Here is a 14551-nt window from a genome sequence, read left to right on the forward strand (position 1 = left end):
CAAGTGGTCATTTGTTTGGTGCCAAGGCAGTAATTTGCGTTGTTCCAGGAAGGAGGAAGGAGAATCAGTTGCTTGCTGTGACTTGGACTCTGCCTAATTGTCTGGAATTGTGCAAATTAGTACAACAATATTTGATTACGCTAGTCCAATGCAAACATGGGCAGATTTCTTTCTTACCAAACCCATTCTGGGACCAAAGGGGAAAAAAAAATCCAAGGGTAACTCAGCTTTTAAGAAAGTCAGTCATTTTCCTTTGTAAACTAAAGATTGTATAAATAAGAAAGCACTTATTTGGGATTAGAAAATATTCTAGAGTCACAAATGACTAAATCTTTGTTGAAAGCCTCTTAAAGATATGAATGGTGTATGTTTTTTTCTTTTGTCTATTGACCTGTGATATCTTTAAAGTATTACAAAGAAGAGAGAAGCTACCAATCTATTATCCAACATCTAACAAAAGAAATAGAGCATTTTTTAATTGTAAAATCCTTATTTTTCTAGATAGCCTTGACCAAGAATAAATGTGCCTTTCTTTTTAATCATGGCCTAGTTTTGAAGAAATAACACAACTGCACAAGTTAACCCTTTGTAGAGCAAAACTGGTGATGGTTCAGCTAGTTAAGTCACTCAGTATTGCCTGTGAATTCTACTTTTTCATAGTTTTATCCTATTGCATCAATAAAATTGAGAACATCATATATGATTCATTCCACATCTCTCAAAAACTTTCAAATATTTGAATCCATTTTTCCTCAACTCTCTCTTTTCTTTTTTTAATGTCAGAAGATTAAATGTCCCTCCTTCATTTAAAGTAAATTCTTCCTCCACCTGTATTTTAGTTCCTTTCTATTCATGTCTTTGAAATCTTACTACCTAAATAATTGGGCCATGGCTAAAGCAAGCTAATATTTTGAACCAACTAGTTTTTGCCTCTTTGTATCTGTAGGAGTACAGTTTTGCTAATGTCTTTGCGATATGCAATCGAACAAAAGATGTTACCAAAAATAGATGAAAATGCTCCCTCTTTCAATATTTAAGTCAAATCACATTCACTTTTCTCTATATTACAATATGTAGGACTATGGACTTTAGTCTACTTATGAAAATTACCAAGAATAACCCTCAGGTACCTGGGCACCTGCCTCCAGCTCAGGTCATGATCCTGGCTGAGGTCCAGGGATGGAGCCTGGTATTGGGCTCCCTGCTCCATGGGTAGCTTGCTTCTCCCTCTTCTACAGCCCCCACTTGTGTTCTCTCTCCCGCTGTGTCTCTCTTTGTCAAATAAATAAATAAAATGTTAAAAAAAAAAAAAAAAGAATAACCCTGAGGCTTGAGGTGCCTAGCCAAAGGAGCTGAAATTGCATAGAGCCAGTGTAACTAACAGAGGTCAAGACTCTAAACAAACTACTGGGTATTTACAACAAAGATTCAGATGTAGTGAAAAGAAGTGCCACCTGTACCCCAATGTTCATAGCAGCAATGGCCACAGTCGCCAAACTGTAGAAAGAACCAAGATGCCCTTCAATAGACGAATGGATAAAGAATATATGATCCATTTATTCTATGGAGTATTAAGTCTCCATCAGAAAGGATGAGAAGCCTCTTACACTATTGGCAGGAATGCCAGTTGGTGCAGCCACTTGGAAAACAGTGTGAGGTTTCCTCAGAAAGTTAAAAATAGAGCTACCTTATGACCCTGCAATTGCACTACTGGGTATTTACCCCAAAGATACAGATGTAGTGAAAAGAAGGGCCATATGTACCCCAGTGTTCATAGCAGCAATGTCCACAATAGCTAAACTGTGGAAGGAGTCAACATGTCCTTCAACAGAGGAATGGATAAAGAAGATGTGGTTCATCTACACAATGGGATATTACTCAGCCATCAGAAAGGAAGAATACCTAACTTCTGCACAACTTGGATGGGAGTGGAGGAGATTATGCTGAGTTAAGTAAGTCAAGCGGAGAGAGTCAATTATCATATGGTTTCACTTACTTGTGGAGCATAAGGAATAACCTGGAGGACATGGGGAGATGAAAAGGAGAAGTGAGTTGGGGTAAATAGGAGGGGAAGACAAACCATGAGAGACTGTGGACTCTGAGAAACAGACAGGGTTTTGGAGGGGAGGGAAATGGGGGTTGAGTGAGCCTGGTGATGGGTATTATGGAGGGCACATATTATATGGAACACTGGGTGTGGTGCTTAAACAGTGAATGCTGGAACACTGAAAAGAAATAAAATAAAGTAAAATGGAAAAAAAAACCTGTAAACAAAGGTTGTTTGTTTCTTGGAAGATGTGGGGCCCTGGCACTCTTTGCTTTATACGATTTCATTTACATAACTTTAGAATAAGGCAAATTTTCTAGTTAGAATTTGCTTTCATTTTTCAAGCCCTAATTTACAATAACAAAGCCTGAGCTCAAAAGTCTTCAACAAAAGCGAATGTATTTTCTTTTTTGTTCTTTGTTCTTTTTTTTTTTTTTTTGCAAGTGTATTATTTATTTTTAAAGATTTTATTTATTTGACAGAGAGAGATCACAAGTAGGCACAGCAGCAAGCAGAGAAAGAGGGGGAAGCAGGCTCCCTGCTGAGCAGAGAGCCCAATGTGGGGCTCAGTCCCAGGACCCTGAGATCATGACCTTAGCTGAAGGTAGAGGCTTAACCCACTGGGCCACCCAGGCAGCCCTGCAAATGTATTAAAAAAAAAATATTTGCCCCACTTAAGATCTGGTGGCCTTCTTTCAGTTCCTCAAATAGAAAGGTCTTTTACCCATACTATGCTTTATAATGAAGAAACTTTTATTTTTCATTTCTTAAAATACCTTTATACTAGATCACAGGTGTAAGATAATATATTACGAAGTGAAATCTTCAAACTATCATAATCCTTTTTTTTTTTCTAACCCATGGCACCACTTAATGATTCCTCCTTCATATTGTATTGCATTTGAAATAGATAATTCAGTGTTTGCTCTCTCCTACTTAAATGTGACCTTAATGAGGGCAGAGACTAAAAAACTGTCTTCTTTTGTACTGTATTTTTAGTGCCTTGAACTGAAACTTGTAACATATGGTGATTGTTTAATAAATTTTTTTAAATGATTGAATTATGGTATATAATTATAGCATAGAATATAAATATGTGATATTATGGTAGAATATCATTCACTCAAGTAATGATTATGAGTCTGGTTTTTTAAAAATAATTACTTCTGCTTCTTTGATGAGAATAGGTTTTAGAGAACCAAAAATGGAAGCAGGTAGACCACCAAGGATGTTATTTGGGAAATGCAAAGAGAGATAAATGTAGCTTTGTACTGACATGGTAGTTGGGAAGATGAACGGGGAGATATTTGAAATATGTTATGAGAGGGAAGGAACGTGAACTTGGTGTGAAGAATAAAAGAATATGAGTAATAAAGAATGAATCCTTTATTTTAGCTGGCTAAAATGACTAAGTAAATGACTTAGTGAATGACTGAATGACTAAGTTAAACAAATTTCTGAAGTGGAATATAAATGAGTAGAGAATTGACAATTCTACTTTATACATGTTGTGTATAAAATATGAACACATTTGGGGTGCCTGGGTGGCTCAGTGGCTTAAGCCTCTTCCTTCGGCTCAGGTCATGATCTCAGGGTCCTGGGATTGTGCCCTGCATCGGGCTCTCTGCTCAGCAGGGAGCCTGTTTTCCCCACTCTCTCTCTGTTTGCCTCTCTGCCTACTTGTGATCTCTGTCTGTCAAATTAATAAATAAAATCTTTAAAAAATATATAAACACTTTTCCCCCCTCATATATCATGTGGGAATATCAAGTAGACAAATAGATAAATTGGTCTGGAGAGCAGGGGAGGGATGGGAGCTAAAGATGTGAAGTTTGTGCCTTATTGGTATATAGTTAATATTCATATCAAATATTGGCCAAGATTAACCAGTCAAATTCTTTTAGGTTATTAAACCAATAGTCATAGTTAAAGTTATCTTAAGGCAATAAAAATTAGTTTTTATATACTTCTATAGTTAGCAGATTCTCTGAAAGTTTCTCTTAAAAATTTTTGATATGTCATCTTGTGTGACTTAAAAAAAGTCAAAACTCGTAATTTTTTTTTTTAGTTTTAATATATTTTCATAATGTATTTGTATTTGAAATATAGATCCATTATTTTAGGTCAATATTTTACTGAAAGAAAGTACTTTTTGGCAGGGTTTGTTAGGTTTTAGGAACACTAATACCTATAAATCTCATGTACCATACTTTGACCATAACAATTTGTACTTCCCCTATTTTTGTCACATTATACTAAATTAAGAAATATTGTAGATTATCAGATGTGTTCCATGGACTGACCAAAAGACTTGAAGAACAAAAATGGATACACGATCCCAGCTCATGTTGGCTTGAAAATATGAGCTATTGAGTTCTTTACTACTGTAGTTATAGATTTTTCTGTGTTACTCTTGCAATTCCCATTATAAAACTGAAGTACAGATCTCTAAACACAGTATTGGCTTAATAAATGTTCCAATCAACTTGAAAGAAAAAATTCCCATGTATTCACTTGGATGTGTTATCCAGGCCAAGTCAACAGGATAACTTACATTTAGGGGTGATCAATCCTATCTTAAGTATCTAAATGAAGAACATGAAACATTTAGGACAAGAGTTCATTTTGTGGGGTTTATTTTTTGATGTACCTATAAGATTGTCAGTCAACACCACAGTTTTACTGGCATGTTCCAGAAGTAACCCCAAGAAGAAAATAACCCTGTGAGATCATGTCTAGGATGAATAATTCAATATAAGTTTTGTCAAAATAATATATTAAGTTTAGGCAAATAAATATATTCTAATTATCATAATTAGCTCACTAACAGCTATTTTAAGATTAATTTATCTTGGAGCATCCATAATGAGTTATTTTTTTATGGAGATGAGGCAGTGAACTACTTTTAGCTTCAATCCTTCGATAGTGAAGAATGCTGGTGCATCAGTGATGTGTTACAAAGACTCAACAGGTACTTAATACTGTCATTCCTGGAGATAACTCTAGGCAGCACCTTCTGCATCAAGTTGTGAATTGCAATGCCATCCTTATCAGAGTGAAACCAGGACTTCTAACCTAATCACAGTTGATCACAAACATCACACAATATATTGGGATGCCTGGGTGGCATAGTCAGTTAAGCGTCTGACTTCGGTTTCAGCTTAGATCATGATCTCAGGGTTCTTAAGATCAAGCCCTGAGTCGGGCTCTGCACTCAGCATGGAGTCTGCTTGAGATTTACTCTCCCTTTCCCTTTGCACCCCTCTCTAATGCTCTCTCTCTCTAAAATAAATAAATGAGTCTTGTTTTAAAAAAAGTCACACAATAAAGAGCTTCTGTATTTTTTAGATCTATTTTTATTAGATCATTATGTGGAGAGTAAAAACTTGAGAAGCTCAAAAGATGACCTCAGAAGAGCCAAGCAAAATCTCTACATCAAGTAGACTATATTATAATAAATTCTTTTCACTTACGTAGAATATCTTTTTCTTTAAATATGAAAATCTGTAAGTCTGTATGAGCCAGACAAATGCAAGTTAAGAAAATTACTTGTTCTGCTTGCACTAAATTATAGAGGCTACCCGTATATAGAGAATTATCAATGTGGTTGAATATAGTAATGAATCTAAATGACTAAACATTTTTGGTTCAATGCTTACAGAGAAACATGAATTTGTATACAAGACAATATGATTTATCTGCTCATTAAGGACATTTTTACACTTTATTAGGATGGCAATTTCAATATAATAAGAATATTGTCCTGTATTATCAATGTAACATTGTTGATTTTTTGAAAAAGGTTTTAATTATTTATTTGACAGAGAGAGAGAGACCACAAGCAGGGGGAGGGGCAGAGGGAGATGGAGAAACAGGCTCTCCGCTGAGCAAGGAGCCCGATGTGGGCTATCCTAGGACCTGAGCAGAAGGCAGATGCTTAATCGACTGAGCCACCCAGGTACCCAAATGTAACATTGTTATGTTGTAATATAATACAGAGAATGCGATATTTAATGTACTGTGTTAATTATATCTTAAGTTAAATTTACCTTAATTTTTAGTTAAATTTATCTTCCATTTGTATAGTTATACATACATATAAATATTTGTATGTGTAAATGCATACATAGAAATGTGTTAATAAATCTTCTTTACTGCAAATTTTCACATAAATGATACACATGAGCAAAATTAGAATTTTTTTCTTTTTCTGTAAAATGACTATTTTTCTGTGCCCAGATAACTAATGCTCTTTTTGTTTGCCAATCTATTCTGTTAAACTTGATCTTGATGTATTCTAACAAAATTCTTTTTTTTAAATATTAAATGTTCAGGTTCATCTTTGGTTCTCATTGAAATGTATCTTTAAAACAGAGTATTCTATTTATCTTTTATTCCTTTGGCAATAGTCAAATTTGCCTTTCTCAAATTTAGGTCCCAAAATAGGAATAAGAGAACTGTTGAGATATCTTTTTTTGTATAAACAATTTTTGGGTCCCAGAAAGGTCTCCAGGTACCACATTTATTCCTTTACTTTATTCAAAGAAGTAGGGTAGTAATAATAAAAATAATCAAGTTTGTTTGTCAGCCTCAAAATTTGATCATTTCACACTACTGTAAGAATACGTTTTTAAAAAAAGATTTTATTTATATATTTGACAGAGAGAGATTACAAGTAGGCAGAGAGGCAGGCAGAGAGTGAGAGCAGGTGGGAAAGCAGGCTCCCCGCTGAGCAGAGCAGTCCCAGGACCCTGAGATCATGACCCCAGCCGAAGGCAGAGGTTAACCCACTGAGCGATTCAGGCACCCTGTAAGAATACTTTTTTACTGAACTTAAAAGAACTGATAAATTTAGAAGAAAGTACATTTTCCTAGATTTATTACATATAAGTTAAGTAATATATGATGAACATATTACAATGATTATAAATAAGGATTACAGAAATAAAAGCTTAAAAAAAGGACACCCATGTTGAGGCATAAAGGCTGGTATATAATTATCTACAAAATTTGTTGTTTCTAGGATCCTAGTTTTCAGTACTCTTGTTAACTGAAGGCAATTGGAGTTATACGAAAATCCTCATATTTGACTCTTAATAACATAGCAAAACATCACTGTAATATGCTGAATCCAGGATTGCTCCTTCTTCTACTTAACAAAACTCCTCAGTGGTATAATCTCTGCTAGAAAATGTTCTATGCTTTATACATAGACAGGCCTTTTGTAATTTCCTTGGATAATCCTGATTTAATTTTATTTTATAATGGTTAACACTTAAAAGAAAAAACTTGAAATTATCAAGCAGGCTATCCAATTACAGATTTAAATTCAATCTTGGAACATGAACAACTTCCTGAATTGGAATTAATCCACATGACCGAGTTAATTATCCTCATCTGGGCCTTCCAGGTTAAAAAAAGATAAAGATCAACATTTAAACAAATACAGATCATGTTCTAGTATGCCTGGTCATTATTTGCTTATTTTAAGAACTACCTCTCACTGAGAATGTTATTAAATACCTTTGTAAGTCTTCTTTACTTTTTACTTAAAAATTATTGTTCTTCTCCTCAATCTTCAGTGAAACGAAGGAGAACAAATGGAATTAAAAAACCCCAAAAGTGGCAAAGGCCTCAGAGACTCTAGAACTTCCATGTCCTAAGGAATTGCCATAAGCCTTGATGATACATGGGATACAGACTCTCCCTTATAGATTAATAACAAGCTGCCCCATATGGTAGGGTACTTCCCTATTATGAACAGATACAACTAGATACAACCAATCTTATTAAATAGGTATAAACACTTTTTCTAAAATAGTCACTCAACACATCCCTTCATAATGTGGACATGGAAATTTAGTCCTCTCAAAGAAATACCATAAAAAAATATCCATCTCTGTCTTTTGAAGGAAAAGATCTAAACTGGTAACATAACAACTAATATTGCAGTAAAACTCCAAAGTGTTGGTCCTTGGATGCATGTTTCCCACTTAAGAAGACAGCATCTTCTCTTGACCACTGGGTATCATTTTGTTTTGATCACTGGTATCCACTTTCCTGGAGGAATTTAACGTGTAGGTTCTTAAATGTCCTCTAAAAAGAGGCAGCTATAGGGAGTAGAAAACTTCCATATAAGATGACAGAATAAAATTAATTTTTTGCTTCCCCAGCATCATATTTCTTTCTGTTTTCTCTTCTCTAATCTTGCCTACTATTGTATTTTAACATCCCCTATTGACTGACTGAATGATTTCCCAAAAAAGCTCCCCCGAGGGAGTCTTTCTCCATCTTTTTACTGTTGACAAACTGTGGTCTTCTGCCACTCAAGGAAAAACAAAATTTTCTTATGCATTTTCTGACCATAGCTACCACTTTGAATGAAGTGATAGGTGTGTCTATCAACCTCCATCTGTTCCTGCTATAGAGCATCCAACAGCTGTTTCTTTAAAATATGCATTCTCAACAGGGGTGACATGGTCTCCAAGAGAGCAAAAATAAGTTCTCATGGGTTGAAAATGTCTTAGGTTTATATGTATAAGCATGGTTATACATATAGTGCATAAAGAGATATATAGCATATCTAAATTTTTGGTATTAAAATTTCTTGGGTATGACAATTAGAAACAAAATGCCCAAAAGTGCTCATTAGGGGAACAGAACTGAAGAAAGATTGAGAAACATTGGAAAAAATATTTCAAAAGTTAGATTTTCTTTTGCAGGTCTTGTCTGGTACTTAAGTTACCCTTACATTATTAATTATAACCTTTAATCTTGTAAAAATTGGGCCTTGACTCCCTCACACCCCTCCAACAGAATACTTCTCTTGAGGTCATTGCATTCTTTTAAAAAAAATTTTTTTTAAAGATTTTATTTACTTATTTGACAGAGAAAGAGAGATCACAAGTAGGCTGAGAGGCAGGCAGAGAGAGAGAGAGGGGGAAGCAGGCTCCCTGCTGAACAGAGAACCCAATGTGGGACTTGATCCCAGGACCCTGAGATCATGACCTGAGCTGAAGGTAGAGGCTTAACTCTCTGAGCCATGCAGGCACCTTGAGGTCATTGCATTCTTAGCAGCTAAATCCAGCCCATTGGAAGTGGACTAATTTCAGAACTATCATTAGTAAAATAGTGTCTCTTCTGTTTTCTCAGTGACACTTCAGAAATGATTTAACTCTACTTAGAAAATGTGACTGCCTTAAGGGACAAATGATTGATTCATTCCTGTTGAAATGAATGATACTTATATTACCAGTGGGGACTGTGCTCATCTAGGGGCTACAACTTCCTACATGGACATGGACATGACTTCTACTCTTAAAACTCAACAAGGGCGCCTGGGTGGCTCTGTTGGTTGAGTGTCAGCTGTCGGTTCAGGTCATGATCCCAGGATCCTGGGATCAAGTGCCACACTGAGCTCCTTGCTTAGCAGGGAGCCTCCTTCTACCTCTGCTTGCCTCTCCCCCTGCTTGTGTGCTCTCTCTCTGTCAAATAAATAAATAAAATGTTAAAACAACAATGACAACAACAAACCTCAAGAAACCATTTTAAATTCACAACTAAATTTAGCATGCCTATGATTACCTCTTAAGGAACTCCCAAGGTTTGTGCCATAGCAAATCTTCCTTCTGTACCATACAAATACATTCAAGTAAACAGTCCATGACTAAGCTAACGGAAAAAGCCACCGAGGTCTCTGAAACTGACCTAGAAAGGATATTGAGAAACGTTTAAATGGTCTGATGTGGTTATCTAAATTTCCCGCTTTGTTATCCATTTCAACGACTAAAAGAGTTTTGCTGCTGGCAGATGTCTGTGTTGGCCATTGACTGCATTTTATCCAGTTTTGTAGATGCCACTGCACATCCATTATCACATCACACGATTCCACAACTTGTCACTGCATGGAGGAGTAACTCTTCATCCAACTGCAAACAACATTTTCTAGAAAAACTCCTGATTTGCAGAATTTCAGTAATGCTGAAGACCTGAAGACCTGGACATCACAGATTAATGTCTTAATGGCTTGGATTCTTCTGCCTTTAACCAAAAGCGGGGAACTAAATAGAAAAAAACCAAACTGCCAGCTCTTAGCTGGTGTTCCTGCTGAACATAATCATTTCATGCACTGCAAACACAACCCAAGATCACTCTGGGATCATGTCAGTGTGGGACAAGAGCAAGACCACTCCTAGTACTAGTACTACTCATAGTACAAACTCAAATCAGAACCTTGTGAAAACTCTAAAACTAATCAACTATCTCCCTATTTCAGAGACATGCATGACTTCAGCTTCTTTCTCAAGCTCAGGTCTTGCTACAATCTTCCTGCTTCCTACATGAAAACTACTGAGAAACCTTCAGCAATTACATAGGGTATATAAGTGAAAGGAATCTCCAAATAGCCTACCTAGACAAAGTTTGGATAAAGACAAAAGATCTGTATCCATAGGAGAAAAAAAAGGCTAATATCACTAAAGTCTTAGATATCCCTGTACACCATCCAGGGTCCTCCTCCTTCCATACAGGCATGCTTGGTCTCTAGGAACATGAACATGAACTGCCATGATGTGGGTATGGTATTTTGGTCTCAGAGAAATTAAGGGACAAGTCTATTGAGAGGTTTTTTTATTGCCCACTGGTCAGATAGCCAAACTGGCCTCCGAAACCAGGTTAGCCTTGTACAGAACATCAATCTGTATATTTTCAGTGAAAATTGGAGTTGAGCTGATAGAGGGCACATGCATGTGCTTCTTGGCATGTTAAACCTCACATAATAAATTATTAACTAGCGCACTTATTCAGGCATCTCTGGAAATGATGATAGGGCTACCACAAAACAGCTGTAAGTTAGCCCTATCCCTCTACTATACTCAATAATCAAATTGCCCTATGGTCCAAAATGCTAGTTTCTGAGAGTATCCAATCCAGAGCAAGGCCATGCTTTGACCCTTCCCTAAATCACCTAGCATAAGGCCAAACCCTATAACAAGTCCTCCCTAATACTCTCCTACTCAAATATTCCATTATGAAAGATAAAGTTGACTCACAGTTGAACTGGACAAGAACAGCTATAGTCTCTGAGGACTGTTGGTTGTCTGTCTTTGACTTTCAGCAGAGATAAGCACAGTGAGATTTATGATGCGCTATTGAAATTTTAAAACACCCATGGTGACCCCTAGGGCTAGTTTGTTGATGGTTTTCAACTAGCCACAACTCATTAGGCAGCCTGACAATAATGTGGCCAATGGGGAATAAAAACCCAGATGGGAACTTCTGTCCTGAGCTTTCCCAGAACTACAGTTCCTTGCATAGATACTGATAGTTCAATTTGGAAACAGAATGCAAACTATGTGTGAACAAGAACCCTGGGTTGACTGTGCCCAGAAGTCTCCAGGATCCCAAATGTTTGCCTACATCTCTTTCTCTGGCTGGATGGTGTCTATGCCTTTTAGGTAAAGGGCTTACGTGAGTATGCTCTGTGGAGTCTTGGAATTGCTCAAATATCCAAACTGTCAAAAACTTTACACCTGTGGATTCCTATGGTGTGGGTACTGCTTGCTATAGCACACAATCAATACAGCTTTAACTCATATTTGTCCTTGTCTTAAACTGGCAGATACCGATGTGGGAAATCAAGGTAGATGTCTTGCCACCAAAGTGGACAGACATAGCATGTATCAATGGAAAACAAAGATCTATAGTACAGTTTACTTTAAAAAAAAAAAAGATTTATTTATGTATTAGAGAGAGTGAGAGAGAGCAAACACATGAGCACGGGGTAGAGGAGTAGAAGGAGAGGGACAGAAAGTCTTAAGCAGACTCCATGCTGAGCGTGGAGCCTGCCTACCGTGGGGCTGGATTTCATGACTCTAAGATTGAGACCTAAGCCAAAACCAAGAATCAGAGCTTAATCTACTGCACCACCCAGGCACCCCTCCCTTTTACTTTTTGAACAGAATGTTTAGAGAGAAAACAGATGGAACCGTAGTATACGGCTTTGTTTGGAAGAGTATAGTAATGTGTCATTTTATATATAAAAGAAGGCCTACAAGAATGTTTGGGGTCAGGGTTAAGGAGAACTGAACTGCTCTGCATTAAAAAAATTAAAAGACTTAACATTCTTTCTTCTTTCTTTTCTTTCTTGTTCCCGAAAGATAGTAACTTGGACAGCTGGAAATGGTGCAGTAACCTAGCTAGCTAGAGGCTAGCAATGAAGTATAAATGTAGCCAAAAAATGATTCTCTTCCAGAACTCTCGAAATATAAAGAAGAATAAAAAACAAAAACAGAAAACTTGCAAGGGTACTGGAAACTAGAGAGAGTGTCTTCCATGTGTATATGAGACAGTGCAGGAAGGTTAAAAAAATAAAAGAAAAGGAATGATGCAAAAAGGAAGGTCTTGATCTGCTGGTCTCTATTTAAAAGGGCAGTAAGCCCCGGGGAAATGTTTATAAGACTCTTCCATAATCCCACTAATACTCCTTTGTTTTAGGATAAAGTGTAGATCAGCAAAACCAACAAGAACAATCAGGTCTGTTTTTGGATTTAGCTGACACAAACTGAAAATCAGCATATAATTAAAGCTATCTCTTAAGAGAGAATGATGCTTAGTAATAGCCTATAAAATTGTCCTTTTATTGTAAGAAAAGGCTAGAGGTGGGACTGGACCTGGGGACCAGCGATAAGCACACAGATTTTTTTCCAAGAACAAAAACCCGGCTGGTCGCCACTTCTGTGCTCGAATTACTAGGAGACTACAAGAGACAGCCTACAGAGGTTTTGTGTCTGTTCGTATTGAGATTTTGACCTGAGAATATTTCCCGGAAGAACATTATCAAGTTATTCATGGATTTGTTAGGGGTGAGAGAGAGGTCGGCTTTGTGTGAAAAGTGGGGATCCAGGCCCAGAATAAAGACCACCAGAAGGAAAGCAGCAAGCACAAAGCAGTTGATTAAAGAGAAAATAAACTCTCAAGTGGTCTATAACCGCAGCTGCTTCCAGTCTTTTGGGAAACTCCTTGCACAGGTTGTCAGGGGGCGTTTTTGACCTTCCAAGTGTCCTGAACAGTTGGGACAGCCTTTCTCCAGCAGATGGGCGGTACCTTATATGCAAATGAATTATAATGAGTCTAGGAATTACCCTGGAGAGAGGTGGAGGAGGAGAGCACACATTCTGCACCTGTGGTTTTTGATCTGTCAGGCCCAGGGTCTTGGAAGCCACTAAGGTCTGGATGTTGAACTTCTGGGCATATAAGGTGTAGTTCATTTATCACCATCCTTGCCTCTTACTCCTGTCTCTATCATTCCGTCTCAGGGACTTGAGACTCTGCCTCGGGACCTTCCTTCCACAGCTCCTGTCTAGCTTCTACCTAAGCGAATTAAGAAGGTGGATAATTCCATGTGTTGACATTGGAACAAGATATTTCCAGCATAATACTGACTCAAAACACTTACATTTAATGCAATTTTTGGAATACAACATCATCTAAATGTATATATGAAAAGCTCTTTGGAATTTGTGTATGAAAATATTAAAAGTGGCTACTTCTGGGTATCAAAAAAAAAAAAAAAGTAGAGCTGATAATATCTTAACTACAAAAGAAAAACCACCATTTGACACCCTTCCTCTTTCCTGATACCTTTGGTTCCCTTACCTCGCAGGGAACCGCCCCTATGTGGTTTTCCTTCTTCTCATCCGTGTCTCGCAAACAGTCTTTGTTGATTCTTCTGCTTCCGTTGTTCAGTGTTGGGGTGGCACCCAGGCGAAGTCCTAGGCCCTTCTCTTCCCTGTAAACATTCCCTTTCTCAATGGTCTCCTTTAGTTCCTTAGCTTTATAGGCTAACAACCTCCGTATTTCTGGTTGCAGCCCAGAGCCCTAACTGGAAATGTTGAGTATTGAGTTATATGCTAGGGATCTAATGAGCATCTGTGTCCCACCTGTTCAAAACAGATCCCTGAATCTACCCCAAACCTGTTTCTGCTCAAAGTCTTCCCCCATTTCATTTGATAACAAATCTCCTTCCATGCTAAGGCCATAAAATCTGGAGTTACTCCCAACTGTCCTCTACTTCTCACATACCACACCAATCCATCAGGAAGCCCTATTCATTTCTCCTTTAAAATATATCCAGAATCTAAGCACCTCTGGCCACACCCCCTGCTGTCACCCCACTCGGAGCCACCATCCTTGCCTTCCCACGTTATCACAGCTGCTTCCGTACCTGTTCCCTTGCTTGTCTTTGCCCTCCAGAGTCTCTTAATACAGAAACCACATGGAACATTTCAAAATGTAAACCAGCTCAAGCCCTTGCTGTGCTCTAAACCTCACAGTGGCTTCCCATTTCCCACAGAGGAAAAGCCAAACTCCTTACAATGACCTATAGGGTTTGTGCCGTCCTACCTTGTTATCTTGCTGACACCAGTTCCTGCCACTGCACCTTCATTGACTTAGCTCCGGCCCATCTTGCTGTTCCTGGAACGTGCTGGCCCTACTTTTAGATTT

The sequence above is a fragment of the Neovison vison genome, chromosome 12 (assembly GCF_020171115.1).
Source record: "Neovison vison isolate M4711 chromosome 12, ASM_NN_V1, whole genome shotgun sequence".
Classification (NCBI taxonomy): Eukaryota; Metazoa; Chordata; class Mammalia; order Carnivora; family Mustelidae; genus Neogale; species Neogale vison.